General features: G+C 42.5%; 1 protein-coding gene across 10 annotated transcripts in view; it reads right to left on the bottom strand.

Annotated features, from left to right (window-relative positions):
• Positions 1–20,722, bottom strand: part of SNAP91 (synaptosome associated protein 91) — a 797,825-nt gene that overhangs the window by 543,276 nt on the left and 233,827 nt on the right. The gene's annotated exons all lie outside the window — the stretch shown is intronic.

The following is a 20,722-nucleotide window of genomic DNA, read 5'->3' on the forward strand; positions in this document are numbered from 1 at the left end:
CTCAGTGGCAGCAACAGCCGCCAAGATTTCACTATCAAACTTACTTTTGGACCGAGTAACTGCTGCAACTAAGTATGTAGACAGCGCTGACTTCGCTGCTTCATAAGCAAGCGAGTTACCGACAGCGTAGACTCCAACACGCTGGTGGCCGAGAGTATGAATCACAAAAACGAGTGGCAACTTAGCCTTAAGCTCCGCCACTCAAACCCAGATCAGCTTGTGTTTTATAGTGCTACCCTTGGAATCACAAAAATCATTTTGAATCCAAAAGAACAAGTTTTCATTGTAAGACTGGACACAGTAGTAGGAATCACTCACAATAAGAGTAGTCACACCAGGATCAGCGTACTCCAGCGCTAGTAAGAGAGCACGAAGCTCCTCCAATTGTGCGGTGCAGTCCCCTAGAGGCTGCGTGTGAACTGCCTGGGACTGGAACTCATCGTTCACCATGGCACCGACCACAATGGCGCATGCGGAAACGTAGGCGTGTTTAGAGCCATGCGCAACCTGCGCCGAACCATCAGTGTAAATGATGCAATGGAAGTCCTCCAAAGGACGCATAGCTAGAGAAGCAGGATGAACGAACTCATACTGCAAGTACTCTTGCGACCGTAACGAGGCGTCAAAAATAAACGTGACATCCGTGGACGTCAAGGACGCAGCCCATTGAATCCACCGAGGGTGCAAAGCTTTTGAATTTGGTACACTGGCTTTCGTGACTGCCTCCAAATGCGGACAGGGTGTAACAACCAACATGCGTTTCCCCTGTGACAGAGCTCGTTCCTTAAGAATCGCCATCTGCACAGCTGTTAAAACCTTTTCCACAGTGGGAAATCGCATCTCAGCCGAAGTGTACAGGTGTGACTTGTAAGCAATAGGTACTGTGTCTCCTTCATTAAAAGTCAAGTACGTGAAACCCACCGTCCCAGGAATAATTCTTATTATCAAGTTGGTGTGGTTATCACGAGTCAATAAAAGTTTAGAAGCGAGCAGATCAGCCTGCAAAGATTGCAAGATGGCCGAGTGCTCAGGCAGCCAGCATGATTTAGAAAAGGTTGGTTGTATCAAAGCATACAAAGGCTTGATACGCTGGGCATATTCCGGAATGTATGTCCTCCCGAAATTTAAAAAGCCCAGTAATGACTGTAATTTTTTCAGTGTTGTTGGAGCGCGCAACTGGGCGCATTTCTCCAAGAAGTGAGGAGCCAAACCTCTACCTTCATTGTTGAGCTCATAGCCCAGGAACAACACAGTGTACTCAGCAAGTTAAATTTGTAACCCATGTCTGCAAAGGTACAAATTATCGAATTTACACGACACAGATGCTCCCAAATTTCATCGTCTGTGAGATATATGTCATCCACATACGAGCAAGCATCTGGGTCGATTCTCTCCAAAAGAGAGACTATGCGAGCGGTAAATATACCAGGACTATTCTTATAGCCCATTGGGAGACGCCGGAATTGTTTTTGGACCCCAGCGCACGTAAAACTGGTCCATTGGGAGCTTAAGCTATCCAATCTGTGGGCATAAAAACCGTTGGAAATGTCAAGCGTTGTTTTAAAACGCATACGCACAAGACTATCCACCAGGGCAGAGCCGTGAGTATTCTGTACTGCACAGTTACGGCAATGCGAGTTTAAATGCCGGTAATCCAATACCAAACGATACGATCCGTCAGGCTTGGTCACAGTAAAAAGAGGATTATTCATCGGTGACACACACGTTTCAATAACTCCCTGATATTCCAATTGGTCAAGGATTTCCGCGACGGAAGCTTTGGCTTCACGCCGGATGGGATATTGAGGTTGAGGCTGCGGCTGAGACCGTAAGGGAATTTCGTGGCTCGGGGACAATTTATCCCAACCACATTGATTACGGTACAGAGCCGGTGCGAGAGCCCGAGCCCACTCTTCTGCAAAATGCTGCGCATGCTCTTTCGAGACAGTGTTCGCGAAACTGGGGAGGATCACCTCCTCCCCTCGCGGCGCCGCGAGCACAAAAGGTAGGGGCCAGTCAGCCTCCGAAAGCAAAATATCATACGTAGACGAAAGATATTCCCAAAAAACCCCTTTGATGGTACGTTGTATGCCACCTTCAATTAACAGGACAATTTCATAAAGTCTATCAGGGGGAGCAAGTCTTGTATCGGCTGTTTCTATTACAACGTAGATATCAGTCACTGTCACCCTCAGTAGTTGACGCAGCGCCTCTCTCACTATGGTAATCTCCGCCGCGCTGTCCAGCAAGGTCAGAGCCCACGTCAGATTCCGAAGCCGCGTTCTCACTATCTGTGGCATATCGATGCGCTGTTAAGGCTGCGACTTTCTTTTTCGCAAACTGCGGTCTCTTTGGCGTAGAATCCTCCTGCTTCCCTGCGCCTTCTGTCTGGCGGGGCTGGCCACGTCCTTGTTGGCCACCACGTCCCCTCCCGCCTCCTCCTCCACCGGTCTTTGGGGCCGATGAGTCCTGAAAGGAACGAGGAGAGCGTTGATCAGAAACCTGAAATCGATCAGGTGATTTAATCATCGCGCAAGTCAAACTCTCTCTGTCGGCGCAGAAACTTGTGGCGCAGGATAAGAATCCTGAGTCTGCTGTTGTTGCTTCCCCTGTTTCTGTTTTTTAGGCCAATTTTGTTTTTTGGACTTGGGCTGGACATCTGCGTCGGCAGCTTGCCCTTGCGGTTGTTTCTTCTCCTTGATAGCAAAATACTTTAGACCTTTACTCGTGCGACCTATAGTTTTATATGCGGCCACAACAATCTTCGCTAACTGTCGGGGTTTTTCGGCATCGGGCAGAGCAGCCAAAGCATTCGACACCTGAAAGTTCACCGCATCCCCCTTTATATTGGAGAGGATGAGATCGCTAACAATCTCAAAAGAACCACACAGGCGCATACCCAATTCAACCGCTGCTTCCGGTCCGTGATCATCCTGAACACGCTCAACGATCGTAGGCAGTACGGACATAGACGGGGTGCCGAAACACCTCGTATAAACAGCCGCAAAAGTTTTCCACCAACTTTCACAGTCAACGAGTTCAGGAGTTAAATCCTTAGGCAAAGTAATCGTCAACATTCTATGTTTATCAGCAGGAGTTGAATTCGGAAACACAGCTTCCAGTTGGTCAAATTTCTCGGCAAGCCAGAAAGGGAACTCATCTTTATCATCGGGGCGCTTACCAAAAACTGAATTGACCATAACCGGATTGATCTTTAAGCCGCCATGTTCCGTCTGAACAGCCGGACCCCCCGGGGGACCACCCGGGAGATGACGACCTATGTATTGCACTAATGCACGAATCACGGCAATCGAGACAACATGTAGTCTGCGAATATCCGCTAGGGGACATGCGCCGTGATTCGGGTGCGGGGTGAATACACCCAATGCAGGCCAATTTGTGCCTGGAATGGACAAAGGACCTAACCTCGCAGCGGACAAAGAGTGGGGTAGGGCGCCATCAAACCAAACACGATGCTGCCAATGATCAATAGGTATTTCCAGTGCCCTGTATGGTGTATATTCAGCCGGTACAAGTGAGGGTATGTAGGTGTGGAACACACCATAATTTGCGTCCACTCCCGGAAACGTTACCCACGAATAAAACAGTTCAAAAGGGTACGCCGGATCTGCACACACCACTAGAATCACAGCCAAACCATCCAATGGGACTTGGAAAGCCTGTAGATGGTTGCGCACCGCAATGCGACTATGCTGCGGGATATTCACAGCCTGCACCATGATTACACCGGAACTACTGAAAAACAAAGGAAACTTTGTAGCACAACTGGGTAGTAATTCAAAGAAACCGTTTTAGATAGATTCAAGCTTGAAAAGACCTATTTCAAAAAATAGGTAGGTTTCTCCGACACCACCGTTTTCCGGAAACGACAGTGAAGGGGTTAAGGTTTGAACGATATACTACTCGAGTGTCATGATATAAGACCACCAACGTATGGGCGCCATGTAGCAGGGTTTCTGTTCTCCCACAGAACTGTGCACAAAGGATTGGAACCTCGGCGAATTAGGGTGACCCAAAACTCACCTCAGTACCCAACAAACCCCTTACCGAGCTAGCTACAGTGTCTCATTGGTCATAACAAACCTCCAATGTTTAGACAAACCAGAACATGAACTTACAATACCTCAGGTTACGTGGAACACATGAGCACTCTTTCGTTATACAATCATTTCAAACCAGAACATGGAGTAAATGAGGACACGTGCACATTTGAAATGTTTATTTACTAATGCCGTTTGCTCAGACGCAGTATCTTAGATAATACAAGGAAACATATTATCAGAAGCAAAGTTATCAGCATAGTTACTAGTCCATAGAAAGCAAATGGTGACAGCATGTTAACATGCTGTAATGAATAAGGGTTAACAACACTTATTTCTCACCCTCCCTAACTCACATATTATATTAATAGCTAAGAAGGTCTCTTTGGGTTTTAGCAGGGCAGGCCCATACCTCAAGATCCTAGAATGAAGAGATCACATCAGCATACACCAGCTCTCTCTGCATGCGAACAGCATCAAGTGTGTTTGTGTGCTTTAAGCAAAGCAATATAAAACCCGCCTAAAGCCCAAAGTTATCAAAAAACAATGGTCCTAAACCTATAAATTATAAACCTTATATATTTCAATAACTTTGCTCATTTACTTCTTAGGAGCACCTACAAACAGTCTGCTCTGATTGTACTGAAAACTTAGTACCACAAGATTAACATAAAACCACGGTTAGGAGAAAACATATTTAATTTCGTTTTCCATTTTCCACAGAAAGCATTTTTATATACAACATCATTATTGAATCAGTAAAACAAGGTGGTAGCCCAGGCAAAGAGGAAGGAGTGCAAGAAGAACCGTGCTCAAGAGTGTAAAGTGAATAATCCGAAAGGCGAAATCATAGAGGTGCTCAAAAAGTAATAATAATATTCAGCAAAACAATATCCAGCATATATATTGTAATATTAGAAACCTGGCCAAAGAATAAGATCAAAAACAATGTTATTACATCTAGGCATATAAGTCCTAGGATTATTTAGCACTATATACAATATCAATTGGTCCAAGGTTAAATGCAAATGGCGTCGACGTTTCGACTCGTCTTATGCCCATACGGAGATTTGAACCTGGGGAGTGCGAGTCTTCATCAGGACGAAGAGATACAAGGGCAACCAAGGGATAATGATAACCCTAAAGAAATTTAAAATTAAGAAAGCTACTAACCGTGGTCAACCGTGGGATTATTCACTTTACACTCTTGAGCACGGTTCTTCTTGCACTCCTTCCTCTTTGCCTGGGCTACCACCTTGTTTTACTGATTCAATAATGATGTTGTATATAAAAATGCTTTCTGTAGAAAATGGAAAACGAAATTAAATATGTTTTCTCCTAACCGTGGTTTTATGTTAATCTTGTGGTACTAAGTTTTCAGTACAATCAGAGCAGACTGTTTGTAGGTGCTCCTAAGAAGTAAATGAGCAAAGTTATTGAAATATATAAGGTTTATAATTTATAGGTTTAGGACCATTGTTTTTTGATAATATTGTACACCCAGGTCCATGCCTTAGGGTTACCCCATTTTTCTTAATGGTAAAGCCCAAAGTTGGCAGAAGCTGCACTTATGTTATGTCTATGAAGGCGCGAAGATCAGACCTCATAACAATTCTGTATCGTGTTATTCCTGAAGCTTCAGCACTCTCTGTACAGACATAGTTTATTAAGCAAAGCTGATATCAGAGTAATAACATATTATTCTCATGTAAACCACAACGAACTACTAGGTTGAAAGCTAAATCAACAATTAAGTGTCGTGTGCAGAAGCAGCAAAAGGAAAAATGGCGTTTAAACATTTAATGAGCCTATGCTAACTTAACACATCATAAAGATATATAGTAGCTATATGACACAGTAGGCTTGTAGTGTAGCAGTCGCATAAGGAAAACGATTTGAAAAATCCAGCTTTTAATTCCTACAACTTTTCAAGCTATTCAGAACAATTGCCTTTAAGGTCGTGCAACAAAGTTTAACAAGCACTGGTGATGGAGCGTGATGGTGTCCTGAAAATAGTAAGGGTGCATCATAACCATGGGTAGTCCGCACCCGCATATATTCCTTTGCTGTAATAACCTTCGAGCAGTAGAAAATGTTTAGCAATAACACATGAGAGTGCAAAAGTTAGGAAAATTGTTTATTTTACGTAGAAAGACAACGTATTCTTCAGGTTATAACATTGTAATACATAGTCTTCGATGTCATCTGTTTAACGAATTTGCATACATGTAATGTGATATGTATGCTTAAATGTGCACCACATTGAAGTTGCGTATAAACGTGATAATTCCATTTCACCTGTAGACATTTGTAAGTGGTTGCAGGTAACATGAATTCGATGTGCTCTGTAATGCAATGATGTAGAAAGGCGTAAATGAAAGGTTCACTTTTGTGTGTATTTGAAAGGCCTTTGTATTTCATTCTTATGTTAGCTGAGTTTTGTAGGCTTGAAATATATTTTCCCTTGAAGGCTCTTTGTGCAGTTGGTAGAATTCATGTATGTGTTGGATTTGTTCTGTTCTCATGTTTCTGTTGCAGGTGGAGAAAGTAGTCTTTGTTAGTTAGAATAACCTATTTTGGTTCGAAGATTTAGGCTCCGTAGGTTGTGATACATTATGCTGAGGAGAGCTGATAATCTTGAGTCAGTGTTCTTTCTCATTGAGGGAGGATTGCGAATCAAGGTCACGAGCCAGGACTTAGAAGCATTGACGCCTCTTGGAAAATCACCTATGGGAAGTGTCGAGTGAGATGAGGTGATCTGTGGGCATGTCTTGCATTTTCATGTTTTGTATTAGGGATAGTGTCCCGGGATGGAGAGAGTAGAGAAGGTGTGAGGAGATCGAAGGAGACGGAAGGAGCATCTTAGAACGAGCTCCGTAGCTTTGGCTACTTGACCCATACAACGTGAGTGTACTTCTTAGGAAGTCTTCACTCACTGACAACATTTCCCAGGCAGGCAGGTTCAGGAAAAAGGTAAGTAGGGAAGTCACGATAGTTGTAGTGGTGGGACAGACTAATGCTTTTTGTTCATTCCCGCCAAATGAAGACCGAACTGGACATGGGGGCAATCATTGCCTGTGTTCTGCTTCTGGAGCTTGTCATTCGGTTTATGATCGGTTTATGATCCATCACATAAAGTTAGCCTGTAGGTTTGGATTCGTATTAGTTACTTTGTATTTCTACAACTTCGTAATAAGGTGCTTGTACATTCAGTTGTGTTTGGCTTTGTAATAAACCCACTAAATTGGAATGCGGAGTCTGTGGTTCTTCAGCGTCACAGGTCTTGCAAAATATGGATTCAGTTTAATTATTTGTTTCTCCCCTCTGCACTTCTCAGTAGGCAATAAAGGTCCATTGACCGGAGTTCCACAGTAAATTGGTAGAGGAACTCGAAACGTTTTAAGTGGCAAACCCAAAATATCTGGCTTATACCAAACAAACATTGGCATAGCCAATAGATCTCGCCTTTGGAACCTTAGAAGTGTTTAGTTATGCAGTGCAATATCCTTAGTGCAACAACATCAACTGTTGCATGGCTAAACAAGTATAAGGTCCTAAAGGCGAGACCTATTGGCTATGCCAATGCTTGTTTAATTTAGAACATTCTACCCTTAGTGGGTGAGTAAAAGGGAGGATGGACAGATGGATTGAAAGTGTGGGTGGATGGAAGGACGGATGAGGGAAAGGATGGATGAGTGAAAGGATAATTGGAAGAACAGATGGATGAGAAAGTGGTTGGTGAGTGAAAGGGAGGATATATGGATTAATGGATGAATGAACGGGTGGATGGATGAAGTAAAAAGGATGGATGAGTGGAGTGATTGGGTGGAAGGAAGAGCAAAAGGATGGATGAATGGATGGCTGAGTGAAAGAATGGGTGATGAAAGACTGAAAAGAAAAAGGGCTAGATTGAGTACAAGGCTGGATTACAAAGGATGGATGAGTGAAAGGATGGTTGAGTGAAAGGGTGGATGAAGAGAAAGATGACTGAAAGGATGATGTACGGCTGGACAGATGGATGGCGGGAAATTCTTGAACAGTTTATTTCAAACAAGCACTGGTAAAGTCAAAGTGTCTGCTTTTGTCAGAGAAGCATGCGTTATTCAGCAGTACGTGTTGCCAAAAGCTGTCCTAAAAATATCTTACCACAAAATACCTTGGGCCACAGTGCCCTAAGTAAGCTAAGAGGCAGAAGAACTCTCAAAGTAGTATTATAAAATCAAGTCAGATGGTAACATTTGCACTGTAACCGCTATCCTTAAAAGGCACACACAGCAAAATATTATAGTTAATACTTTGAACAAAGGGATTGAGTTTTGTTGCATTTAAGCCTCTGTTCTAACATGTTGAATTTATGGCATTTGATACAACTATTGCGCTCCAAGTGATAATCACACAAAAAAGGCTGGAAAAGAAATGTCTCACATTGTACAGCTGTTAGATGGAAATAAATAGCTGCATTGTGTGGCCCTGAACAGCTGAGGCATTATGCAAAAATAATCCATGTTGGACTTTTTGCTCTTTGGGAGTGACATGACTACGCAATAATTTATTTTATCCCTGGAATTAAACTCTCAATAAAAAAGTGTAATAATCGCTTACATTAGTGCTTGAAGAATAAGTCAACGAGGCTCTGAGTAGGAGTTGCAGAGCTGAAACTGAACCGAGCAACAGCACTCCCCCCTACAAATCTGAATAACAATGCACTTTTATAATCAGTCACTGCTTCAACGAGCGCTGCTTTTAATCACGCTTCCATTTTTGTCATATGGCTGTCTGGAATCCCCTGGATACTTGGGGCAACCCTTTAGACGGAAGGTCCCTCATCCAGCGGCAGAGGGGGGCCTTATATAGACCAGAAGTGGGGCTGGAGAGCAGAAAAGCCAAGCCGCGTTTTTTAAGGCCTCCAAGAGGCGCCCCTCATTTCCGTTCCTCCAGAAAAGTTATGAAGAGGGGAAAAGCGCGTGTGCTCATGCGCGCAGGCCTTTGTTTGCATGGGCCTATGTGTGCATCTGTGTACGTCTGATGGGGGTGCTAATGAGTTAAGCTATTGACTGGCTGAAAAGTCTATCTTGTCCCCAGGCATCCCTTGATCACTTTGTTGAGCCAAACATTTAAGGCCCTATTAAATTGTCATTCAGGAAGTGCCCCTCCAATGATGCCACAGAGAAAAGGAGAAGGAAATAGTAAATAAAGGTGGAAGAGAGCGCAGGGAAGAATTGTGCAGCGCATAACAGGAGAGGCCTCGTTGATGAGAAAGGGAAAAATCTCAATTGAAGAAAAAAACTTTTTTATATGAACCCAAGCAAAAATAGCCTTTAAACAGCTTTGTAGTCATCATCAATGTAGGCTTTTAATGTTTGAAATTCATCATTTCCGAAAACGCCGTTTGAAATGAGCCAAGTACGCTCAATGGCTGTTCTAAACAACTATTACGGAAGCGAATATAGTCAATATTTTCCACCTTCCATAAGAAAATACATTTTTTGTTTCCTCAAGGATGGATGCAGTTACAGTTTGACAGTAGAGTGTATTGGCTTTGAATGTGTTCCAGTTCACCACAAAGCTGGGATTTACCGTAGTAGATTAGAATGTTTACAACAGAGATAAGCCAAGTTTACAAGTGGTCAGCTCTTTTCAAGCACTCGTGCTTGTGGTGGCATCCACCTTGCGGGAGCGAGCAGACGCTTATTGGAAACAGATGGCCCCTGTGTGCCGCTGCTCGCTCCCGCAAGGTTGATGCCGCCACATGTGCGAGTGCTTTAAAAGAGCTGACCGATTGCAAAAGGTCATATCCTAGACAGCGCATGCGCGCTGCCTAGGCGAGACCTAAAAAAGGGCATACTGGCTTAGTCAAAGCTTATTGAGTGTGGAGTTCCAAAGACAAAAAACGCCAAAAGAAGGGTCCATGAAAAGTGAAGGCTCACCTGCATTTTGAATTGGTTGTAATTTGAGTTAATGTCAGATGAAATTTATTATCAACTTCCAAAGTACTGGAAGGTGTCTGCGGCTTCAAAAGACAGCATTGATCACATTTTAGTTGAAGCATCAAACATCGTTGAAAGTAATGTGAATAACCCCAATCAGAGAGACACAAGCTAATATTAGTGTCAAACACAGAATCCTAAATGTATATATGTGTGTCTTTTATGGCCGTTTGGCCGAAATAAAGAAATAAAGAATCCTAAATGGGCAGGCACAGAAAAGCAATGACAGAAAATGGGTAACTCAGTGCCCACTTTTCCACAGATGTCATTGATTGCACCATTGGTTTACAAGACTATAGTTCTAAAGCACACACTAACTAGGAAGTGGACATCATATTCTTCAGGCCTGTTTTTTTAATTTTTTTATTAAGAGTCCACAATTGAGCCATATTAATGCCGACATGCTCAGGCAGTGTTGACGCTGTGAAAACGTCACAAAAGTGTAAGGAAATCGAGCAAGCCAAAGGTTGATTTGATGACTGTATGTTACATAGACTAACGTAGCACACTGTATTGAAGAAAACAGGAGCACTAGCATGAGGCATAAAAGCTTTCTTTCTCACCATGTGAAGCACAAGCCAAATAGCAAGGGACTCTTAAATGTAGTCCTGCTTTTGTTTCCAGGTGAAACAAAGGTTGTATAGAGTAAGTGAGCACTTATTAGAGGCCGGTCTGTTATTTTGCTCTATCAATAAAGCAGGACTATAATGAAGGATTCTTTGCAATCAGATCTTGATGTATAAAAACAAAGCAGTATTTTTTAGAAGGCTACAATCATAGATTTGTTTCCATATGAAATTAAGGACGGATAGCAGCAGAAAACTCCTTAAAGTACTCAGATTATTTCTATGTCATATAATCAAAGGGAGGAATGTAATGAAGACTTCCCCCATCAAACACCAAACCAAAAAAACGAAAACAGTACTTGGAACCAGAGGCAGTGAAAAGAAGCTGCCAGGAGCTTTAAATAAAAGCTGCGATCTTACATGACTTTAGGGCAGCCAGTTGTGTCTGTTGGACAGTTCTGATTTATGTATGTTGAAAAGCTTTTATAAGGAAACATTAGGGTGAGGCTTGCGCTACAGCAGGACAAATATTTCTTTTAAAAGTTTGCATTTTATTTGCTGCAGTAAAACAAATGACTTTGCATTTAGAATCCACGTGTGACACAAACAAACCTAACAGGACAGAAACTGATGATTTGTTTTTTTAAATGTAAAACAACCCCAAATGAATTGCAGCTGAAGCACTCCATAGGAAGTGGAAATATATTCCAAACAGCCAATTGTGTGTGATGAGAGAGTAGTCCTCCTATGAAGCCAAATGTTTGTATGCACATATATATATATACATATGTTGGTTTGAAAGAGTTATATGAGAGCTGCTCAGCAGACAGCTGCACTGTCACTTTAGAACTAAAAATGGATCTGATCATGGGAAGAAAGTTTGTGTCAACAGGGACAGAAGTGACACACTAAGAAAGAGAGGCTTGACCTTTGCAGCAGAGCTGGTTTCAGCATGCACAGTTTGGTTAGTTGGTCAATATACGTTTTTAAATTTATTGAATGATCCATGGAAAAATAAAGAGATTTCATGAGGAGAACAATTGTATAAAGTGCACAATGATCGCACACAAATGTATTTTGGTTGGCAGAAATTACATTTTTGTTATTGGCAGTACATTCCATGTGAGTTGCCCAATAATAAATTATTTAAATAAATCTACAATTAACGTGTGAACTATTTGGTGCAAAAGGACACCAGAGAAAAGAGGATAGGATACAAATATTTTTTTCTGTAATATCCGTACACATAAGCCAGCAAAGTCGCTGTATACCTACTCAGTGACTTGTTGCCCCAGCACCTGATAACAGTCATAATGCCATGTTGCTGCAATTTCATAATTAGCCTCACTTTTAGGTTTAGTCAGAGGACTGGTCTACACTACAGCATGTAGTAGTGTCACTGAGAATAGAGGAGGCGGCTTGGCCAGATGACAGATGGCTCCGTCAGTGTGCATGTAGACTCATTCAGTATGCCATGCACAGTGAACAGCGGGAATACGCACAGTTTGCTCCCAGGTCTCTTGTAAGAATGCCGAGTTGCTTTGATTCACCAATCCCCATGCCACTCTTTAATATTAAAGCGACGCCTCTGGGTTGGATATAGTGATCTGACAGTGGAGCAGAGTGAGTATCAATGACAAATGATCCTCGTTATGCCTGCCTCAGTGAGGCTCAGGATTTTTGTGCACATCCTTTTCTACAAATCTTTGTAGACCGGGATCTGCTTAAAAATCCATGGGTGGTGTACGTGTGTTTCCATCACACCAGCCATGGATTTTTGCTCCCTTGACGTCAAGCAGCACAATGTAGTACTTTGCACTGCTTTGGGTTACAATCCAACTCAAATCACGATTTGGATTGGATTGCAAATCCCACCAGCAGATTTTTCATCGGGTCCAAGTTAAAAAAGTAATGCAAAGTCTTCGTAAATCGGAGCTGTAAAGTGAGCTGTGTGGGAGCATACCAAAAGGTAGTGAAATAAATGGGGAATGGGGAAGACTACAGTTCTTTGAAAGGATTGTCCCCCTGATGCGCTAGCTGCCGAGCGACACAAATCCTGAAATTATTAATACATGGAGCTGCTTAGGTAGACAAAGATATAGTACACTAAGCAGGCATTAATTACATTTTTAATACTATAGTCAAGGCCACTGTAATTATGTGAATTTCCTCCTGCGGTGATGTCCACATAATGATAGATTTTCCAAATTTGCCATATAATCCATCATCTGCAGCATAATCTGCAGATTTCAACCAAAACAAATTTTGTTTCTAACTCAAATGGAGAATATTTTACAAAAAGTGCAGTGACACATGTTGCAGTGCAGTGGAAGGCCCTTCGCAAATGTTAAATGGTCATCTTTCTGCAGTATAGTTCAACATTTGGGTGTAAAAAATATATTAATGGGGTTAACTCTTTGCCCAGATAGCATTAACATGCGGAAATTCCAAAATAATGATGTAATACTAACACTAAATGAGCCGCATTACACATCATAGTTTTTGCTTGATGTATAATATAGTCAACCCTGCTACGTAATTTGGTCCTCCACTGTCACATAATTCCAATGACTCCGACTATTGTGTATCATTTAATTTTGAGGTTCACTTGGCTGGAGGCAGAGTTTGAATAAATAACACCATCAGGGCCGGACTGGCCGTAGCAGGCACTGGGCATTTCCCCGGTGGGCCGCCAGAGGGGGGGGGCAGTTTTTGTTACCGGGTGCTGGCAATATCGGCCCCCTGTAACAAATTCGGCCAAAACTGGCCCTTGCAAACAGCTCTGCCACACCCTATCAGCCCCCCCAAGGGGGCCGGCCTAGCAGGTTGCCAGGGCCAGTTTCGGTTCCTAACCTGACCCTGAACACCATTACAAAAATAATTGTGCTGCCCCTTTCTTACACCCACGTGATGATCCCAGCCCCCAGTCCTGTGCAAATGTTCTGTTTTATGCTTCTCAATTTACTCTGACATGGAGGCTTGTACCACAGAAAATAAGTGTGCTGTCCTCACAGGCTAGCTAGGAGACTGAATTTACAGAGTTCCCCATAGCTGACATTTTTAAAACTGCATTTTGGGGTGAATGCGAGGTTTCATTCTTGGAGCACAGGTTAGTGAGAACATATCCAGGCTTGGCCGCTTGAACTTTGAGGTTTGTGTAAGGTTTGCCCATGTGAAACAATCAATGATTTTTTTCAATATTATCTCGGGAATAACCTCTCAAAATCCACCTCAATTTGGTGAAGAGTGTTCACCCTGTTTCCTCAGAGTCAGAAGGCATTACGCACCACAACTTTCAAAATCCATCAGCTGCTGCTGGTGCTCAACAATGTCTTACATTTTCTCAAATATATTTGCATAACACAAAAGTGCCATAAAATACAAAGTGTATGAAATTACCATCTTTTTCTGTGGTACCCCCCATTTTGGCTGGCATTAGAACCTTCCTAAACAGAAGAAAACTGCCTGTGCTCCCTCTTTAAACATGTCGTAATTGGCTTAAACCTGATTTTTGCAATTGCCTTTCTTATAAGGCTGGTATGGTACAGAAATACAACCTTGGCAGGGAAAGTTAAATGCCACCTGTGGACTGCAGCACCTATGATGCTGTCCAACTGCAGCTGGAGTGAAAAAATAGTTTCGTCCTACCCTGTGTAGTCTGACAGTAGCAGCTTGAACCTGGCTGTACAGAACTTTTGACAAGTAGGAAAGCCTGATAAATATGAAATAAGTCACCTCTAAACACACCTTGCGGCCGACAGGAAGTGGGAACAATATTTAAGAGTGGAACATCTGTGACATTATAAATGGCATGGTCCCCCAGTGGCTAGGATCAAATTTACCTGGTCAATGGTCAGGCTGCAACTGGCACATAGGAAAAGGCAAAGTATAAATTGTTAGAAAAAAAGCATCTTTTGCATGGTGTAACCCATATTTTTGCCTTCTTTACCTGAACCCATTTTTGTTATCACTAGGACTCTTTGCACTTGTTTCCTGCCAGCCACTGGCAAATTGATCATGCTCTCCCTTTTAAACATGGTAAAATATACGTACATCTACTTGCTGCATGTAATTTACTTTTAAGCCTCTAGTATATGGCACTAACTATAGCTAGGGCCTGCAAATTAAATGCTACAAATGGGCTGGAGCACCCATTAAAGTAGTACTGTAAAACAGGTCACCAAGGCCTTCCCTTGCAGCATGTGTTTGCAGTTTTAAACTGACGTTTCAACCTGGCAAAAGAAACAGTTTTTGATGCCTTAAACCTTCCTTTGTAATACTTATAAATTATCCCTAAGTTAGTCCCTAAATGCCAATAGGGCAGGGTGCATAACATTTAAAAAGTAGGACATGTATATTTAACGTTTTACTTGCCCTAGCAGTGAAACCACCTTAAAGTCATTTTACACTGTCGGAAGGCTGGCTTTCCAATAGGAAAGCAATGATTTACAGTATAATAACATATGATGCTTAATTTTGTTTGGGAGCGGCTAGAAAAAGATTCAAGGAATTGTTGTTACAGTAATTTAAAGTCAAACTTAATGGTGAAGTCAGATTTTATATCACTATTTTAAATATGGCACTTTTACAAAGTTGCTATTTTCTTGCCTAAGACAAATGTGCCTTTCTGCCAGTGTCACTTACCTGTTAAGGAGCTCTCCTGCGGTGAGAAGTGCAGTGCTCACAGACAGTGGACAAAAGGCGTGAAGTGTGGTCTGGAGAGGTGTTTTTACTCCTTTAGCAGAATGGTCTGGGGGGGGGGGAGGGGGCAGCCCCATCCAAAGCTTCAAATGGTACCTACCTACTCACTGGCAGATGTAGCTTTCAACTAGGCCTGCCTTAATTTGTCTTCCTAGCATGCTTTGTTCCAAACCCAGTGGGGGGTGGGGGGGCAGCTGCCGATGAACTGGTTTGGAGATATCACAAGGGAAAGTTTGCACATTTTCCATTGCCACACCTCCAGATGGGCACAGGGAGTTCTGACCAAGGGAAGAAGGGTCCTGCCATGTTGGATTTAGGTAGAGAGAGGCACTGTGGGATACTTTACAGTAAACACACAGGAAGTGCTGCAAAAATGGATAGGGCTACCCCTGGGAACTTTTGTCCCACTGGTTAGGGAGTGGCTAGGAGTTTCCCCTACTCACAGGCAGGCACTGGGTATCAATGTGGCAACCCCAGTACCCTCCCCAGAACACTCTTGAACCTGCGAAGAATCAGAAGAAGGATTGCCCTGCTGTCTGAAGAACCTAAAAGAAGGCTAGACCTGCTTGCCTTGAACCCAGGACCCCAGAAGTGACTCCAAGGGTCAGTTGGCTGAACTACTTGAGCTACAGGGACCAACACAAGCTTCCAGAAGCCTTTCCTGTAACTGCTCGCTGACCAGTTCCAAATGAGCCTGCCCTGGACTCTGCTGCTGGCCTCTGCTGGAACGAGTCTCGACCCGTAAGTGCGGCCCCCAAGGTCCTGGACCCTTGGCTGGTTTCAAAGTGTACTTCTCCTAAAGTCTCATGAAATATCCAAGTTAGAATATGTTTTCCAACTTATTGCTCGGACAACCAACTGGGGACAAGGACCAACCTGCCAAGCTGATCCGACGAAGATTCATCATCACCGGGTCAAACATTAAGGTTGCTCTAACTACATTCTCCTCTGCAGCACTTAATACAATCCAGCTGGACATTGCAAAAAAGCTGTCCAGCCTTGTTGAGCCATCTTACACTGCAGCCTCGCACCACTGGAAGAATCCAAAATCCAAAAATGGACTAAGCCTGAATGTAGAATTGTTCATCAGGCTAAAGTGTGAAAAGAATCCAGATGGCGAGGGATCATCCCTGGGCGTGATATTCCAATTTCTTTCACGCCCAAAGTCAACAGCTTCACTGAGACCTCATCCAAGGATTATCCAACGACAGTGCCCACTTCAGCCACAGCCTGCTGCCTTGCCCAGCTGAGGATTTTTTTCTTCCTTTCCTGATACCAAGTCTGAAGGTAAAACTTTTCTTGAGGACAAAACCTGGTCATTACATCTGGCATGCACTCCATTACGGTCAGCCTTAACGTTTGAAACTGACCCAGTCTAGCGTGACCAGAAAACTGTGGTTGGTGCTTAACGCTTTTTGTGCCACTTGGAACCTTAACATTTAAAATTCATTAAATCTGGTTACTTATTAAATTTTTGTCATTTTATTTATAAAAACATACTATATTTTTCAAAAGTAATTTGGGATTTTTCATGTGTTGTGTTTTCACTTTATTACTGTTGGAGGCAATTTGTTAAGTATTTATGCAGCACTCAAAGTTGTTTATTTATTTCATGGCTTTTATGGCTCACTCGGACAAGGACTTTGATTATTATTTGTGGTTAGTTATGACCCCCCGCCCCCAACTAATACTCTAATTTCTTATAATTATACACTTTATAAAGGTTAACCTGTACCAGCTACATATTCCCTTCAAAGACTTATTTTGATATTTAATAAAAAATATAAATTAATGATGAAGTCAAATGTTTGGTAAAAATAATGGAAATGAGACTTTTAGAGTTACCTTTACCCTGTCTGAAGCTGCCGGAGTTTAATTTATGTTAGCTCTCCAGCAACTGCCCAGCACTTGTTTGGTTGTAATGAGGTGTGAAAGAAGTGTAAAGACTGCTCTCCGAGCAGCCAATGGCCTAGTTGTAGGAAGGGGTTTTCCTCCCCTTGCAGAAAGAACCTTTAGGGTGGACCCAGAAACTTCATTAAATTGAAAGGGGATCTCCCTTGAACAAGGAAATGTAGTGATCTAGTGGAAGCAGCCTCTGAACTGAGAGGAACCTTGAAAAACTGAACCTGCTCCCTCTTTACGCAGGAGGAAGAAATGAACTCTAAGGGTCATCTGGATGACCTCTAGCTGGAAATACATAAGCTGCCAGACATGCAAAACACCTTTTCCTTGAAGTACCCAGCTTACAAGTGGCAATTGGACCTGGACTGGACTTTGCTGTTGGTCTCTGCCTGACAGTTGAGATTCTTAAAGTGCCTTCACCTGTGGTCCTGGGGGGCATAGATGTTTACTATTGTGGTTGTTTGAACACAAGGAAAAACATTGGAAACTTTTGAAAACTTTTCCTCCAGTGGCATCCATCTGACCAGCAGTTCCACAGCAATCGGATTAGATTTCAGGTTCGTCCTGTTCAAACATCTCCACACCTCCAAAAAAATGACTGAGTCACATTCTGCATTGGGACTTAGAAGATTTTCAGCAAGAAATCTCCAAAGTGTCAGAGTTCCAGTGGGACCAACCTGCTTCAGGCATCTGGCCTTCAATTCCACAGCAGTGGCTACAACTTCAGCAGTGTGCCTCGCGGTGAGGATTTATTTTCTTCAACAAGTGACATGGTGGTCCCTTTTTAAAGTGGGACTTAGAACTTTTTTTTACTTTCACCAGAACTAATCAACTTGGAGTATCTGACTCTAGCTCCATCGTAGTCGGCCTCAAAGTAGGTCTAGGTCTCAGTCTACCAATTCCAAATACTACTATTGACACTAAGTGCTTTTTGGTGCGATTTCTACTGAAGTCAAGTCAAGTCAAGTCATAAGCTTTTATTCGATTTGAGAAATACAAATCATACAAGCATAAAACATATAAAAACAATTCATTGCATACGTAATTATTCTAAAGACAAAGTGACTCAAGTGAACTCGAGAATAATTCATTAAAAAAGAAGAGAACATACACTGGCGTACGCTGGGCAACAATACATAGTTAAAGATATAATTTAGCTAAAAAGGGTCATACATGTACAGACAGGAATAAATATAATTATCACACAAAGTGCTTTTCTTGGCAGCTGTACATTATGAAGCAAAGGTTCCAATATGGCTCGGGCAAACACGGGGAGGTTAATTCATATGTACACAAAAATGTATAAGACCATACATTTACAAACGGTGGGCATAATGCATGATTAAAATACGATATACTGTTAAAAGAGACATATATGTACAGACAGGAATATATAAAGTTATAGCAGCACTATGCTCTTCCTGGCAGCTGTACATTTTAATATAAAAGTGGCAACAAAGAAACAAATATCCACGTTCTCTAGGGAAGATAGTAACTCTAGAGCGCTCTTTGAGGATCGAATGTTGTATTTTAAAAGGATAGGTTTTAGATACCTTACCCTTAAAAAGTGATAAAATTTACAAAAAAGTAAAAAATGACAGCTGCTCTGGCGTGAGGTATTGTCACACGGGCAGGGAGTCTCGGATCTTGTTTTCTGGTCTGGGAATGCAACACGGTGATGTACAATACCCAACCTGACTCGGGTTAGTACAAATTGATGGGAGGGACGAGAGACATTCGAAAGGTAGGCTTGAAACCCCGGAGTTAAGTTTAGTTCCTTGTAGAACTTCACGGTGGCTAACTTGCCATACACCTTATCTCGCCCTTTCTTTTTAAAATTGAAAAATGTTTGTTTGATTTCTTTTTTGGGGATTGCAACCGCCAATTCGGGGTCGAGGAGAACATCAATTTCAAATAAAGTTTTGTACCAGGAATGAATGTATTTCAACCACTGGATGCGTGATGAGTAGTCCAATCCTATACAATCAAGAATAATTTCTTGAGTGAATCGAGTCTCTGGCTTAGCCCAAATAGAACGCCACAATAAGAGTGGCCGAACGGCTGCTAAGTCAGAAATAAACTCGAACATGAATTAATTGGACAGAGGCAGAGGGGGGACACATAACAGTCTTTTTAAAAACTTGTTTTCATCTTTTTAGAGCGAAGAGCCCTCAATTTGACCCCACACACCCGCCCCGTACAGTGCAGATGAAACACAACGTATATTATATATGTTAATCATATCTAAGATGCTTCTCGTTCCGAGCTTGGATGCAAATCGGAATATACTACTGGTAGACCGCATCATTTTCAACCTGATGTTATCGAACTCGGGTACCCAAGACCCGTCGTTGGCGTAGGTGATTCCCAAATAACAAAATGATTTAACATGTGTCATCTTGTCGCTATCCAAGAAAAAGCTGTACTTCAGTTTATTTGCAGACTGCCCGCACAACATTACATAAGTCTTAGTTTTGTTCACGCGGAGCCTCCTGTTTTGAATAAACAGCATGAATCTGTCAATGAGTCGCTGTAACCCAATCTGAGTGCGGGATAAAAGAACAGCGTTGTCCGCATATAGTAAGATTGGGACAGGTTTGCCTCCAATCAGGGGAGCATCTGCTGGGGTATCGGCCAAGATGCGATCAATATAATTAATAAAAAGGGAAAATAAAAGAGGGGCCAGTACGCATCCCTGGCGAATACCCCGTGAAACTTTGAGAAACGGCGTACATTCGCCTAGGGTACCATAACGGACCTTACAGGATAGTTTCTCGTAAAGCCTGGCCAGAAAGTGGACAATTTCCTTCGGTGCCCCTGACTCCAGCAAAACCTGCCAAAGAATAGCGTGATCAACTAGATCAAACGCGCTGCTCAGGTCAGCGAAACATAAAAAAAGATTGCCCTTTTTGACTACAGTATATTTATTGATAATGAGGTCCAAATTTACACATTGCTCCAAAGTGCCCCTACCTTTCCTAAAGCCATATTGCACTTTTGTTAAAATGTTCATGTCTGTAGCCCAAGTTTCTAGTCTTTTGAGCAAAATTCTACTCATGACCTTTACTGAGGCGTCCAACAAAGAGATCTGACGATAATTGGAAGCCTCAGATTTACTGCCTTTTTTGAATAGGGGAATAATAACTGATTGACCCCAGGAGGGAGGAATGTTACCTTCTGCGGCGCAGTTAAAGGTCCTCACCAGAATAGGAGCCCACAAGTTTGGTTCTGCTTTTAGTAAATCAATGGGGACCCCATCAGGGCCCAGGGCCTTCCCCCCCTTGCTGTTGGAAAGCCCTTCGTGACACTCCTCCAAGGTTACTCCCAGAGGTATCCAAGAGGAGGAATCGGTCACTGATACAGTTAGGGGTTTCCCTTCCGGGTTAAAGATATTAGTAAAGTGGGTAATCCACTCGTTGCATGCAACGTATGATGTTATTTCCGGAATACCATCAGTGTTTTGAAAAGGGCTGTTAATTATTTCCCAATAAAGTTTACAATTTTT

The sequence above is a fragment of the Lissotriton helveticus genome, chromosome 6, assembly GCF_964261635.1.
Source record: "Lissotriton helveticus chromosome 6, aLisHel1.1, whole genome shotgun sequence".
NCBI classification, from domain to species: Eukaryota; Metazoa; Chordata; class Amphibia; order Caudata; family Salamandridae; genus Lissotriton; species Lissotriton helveticus.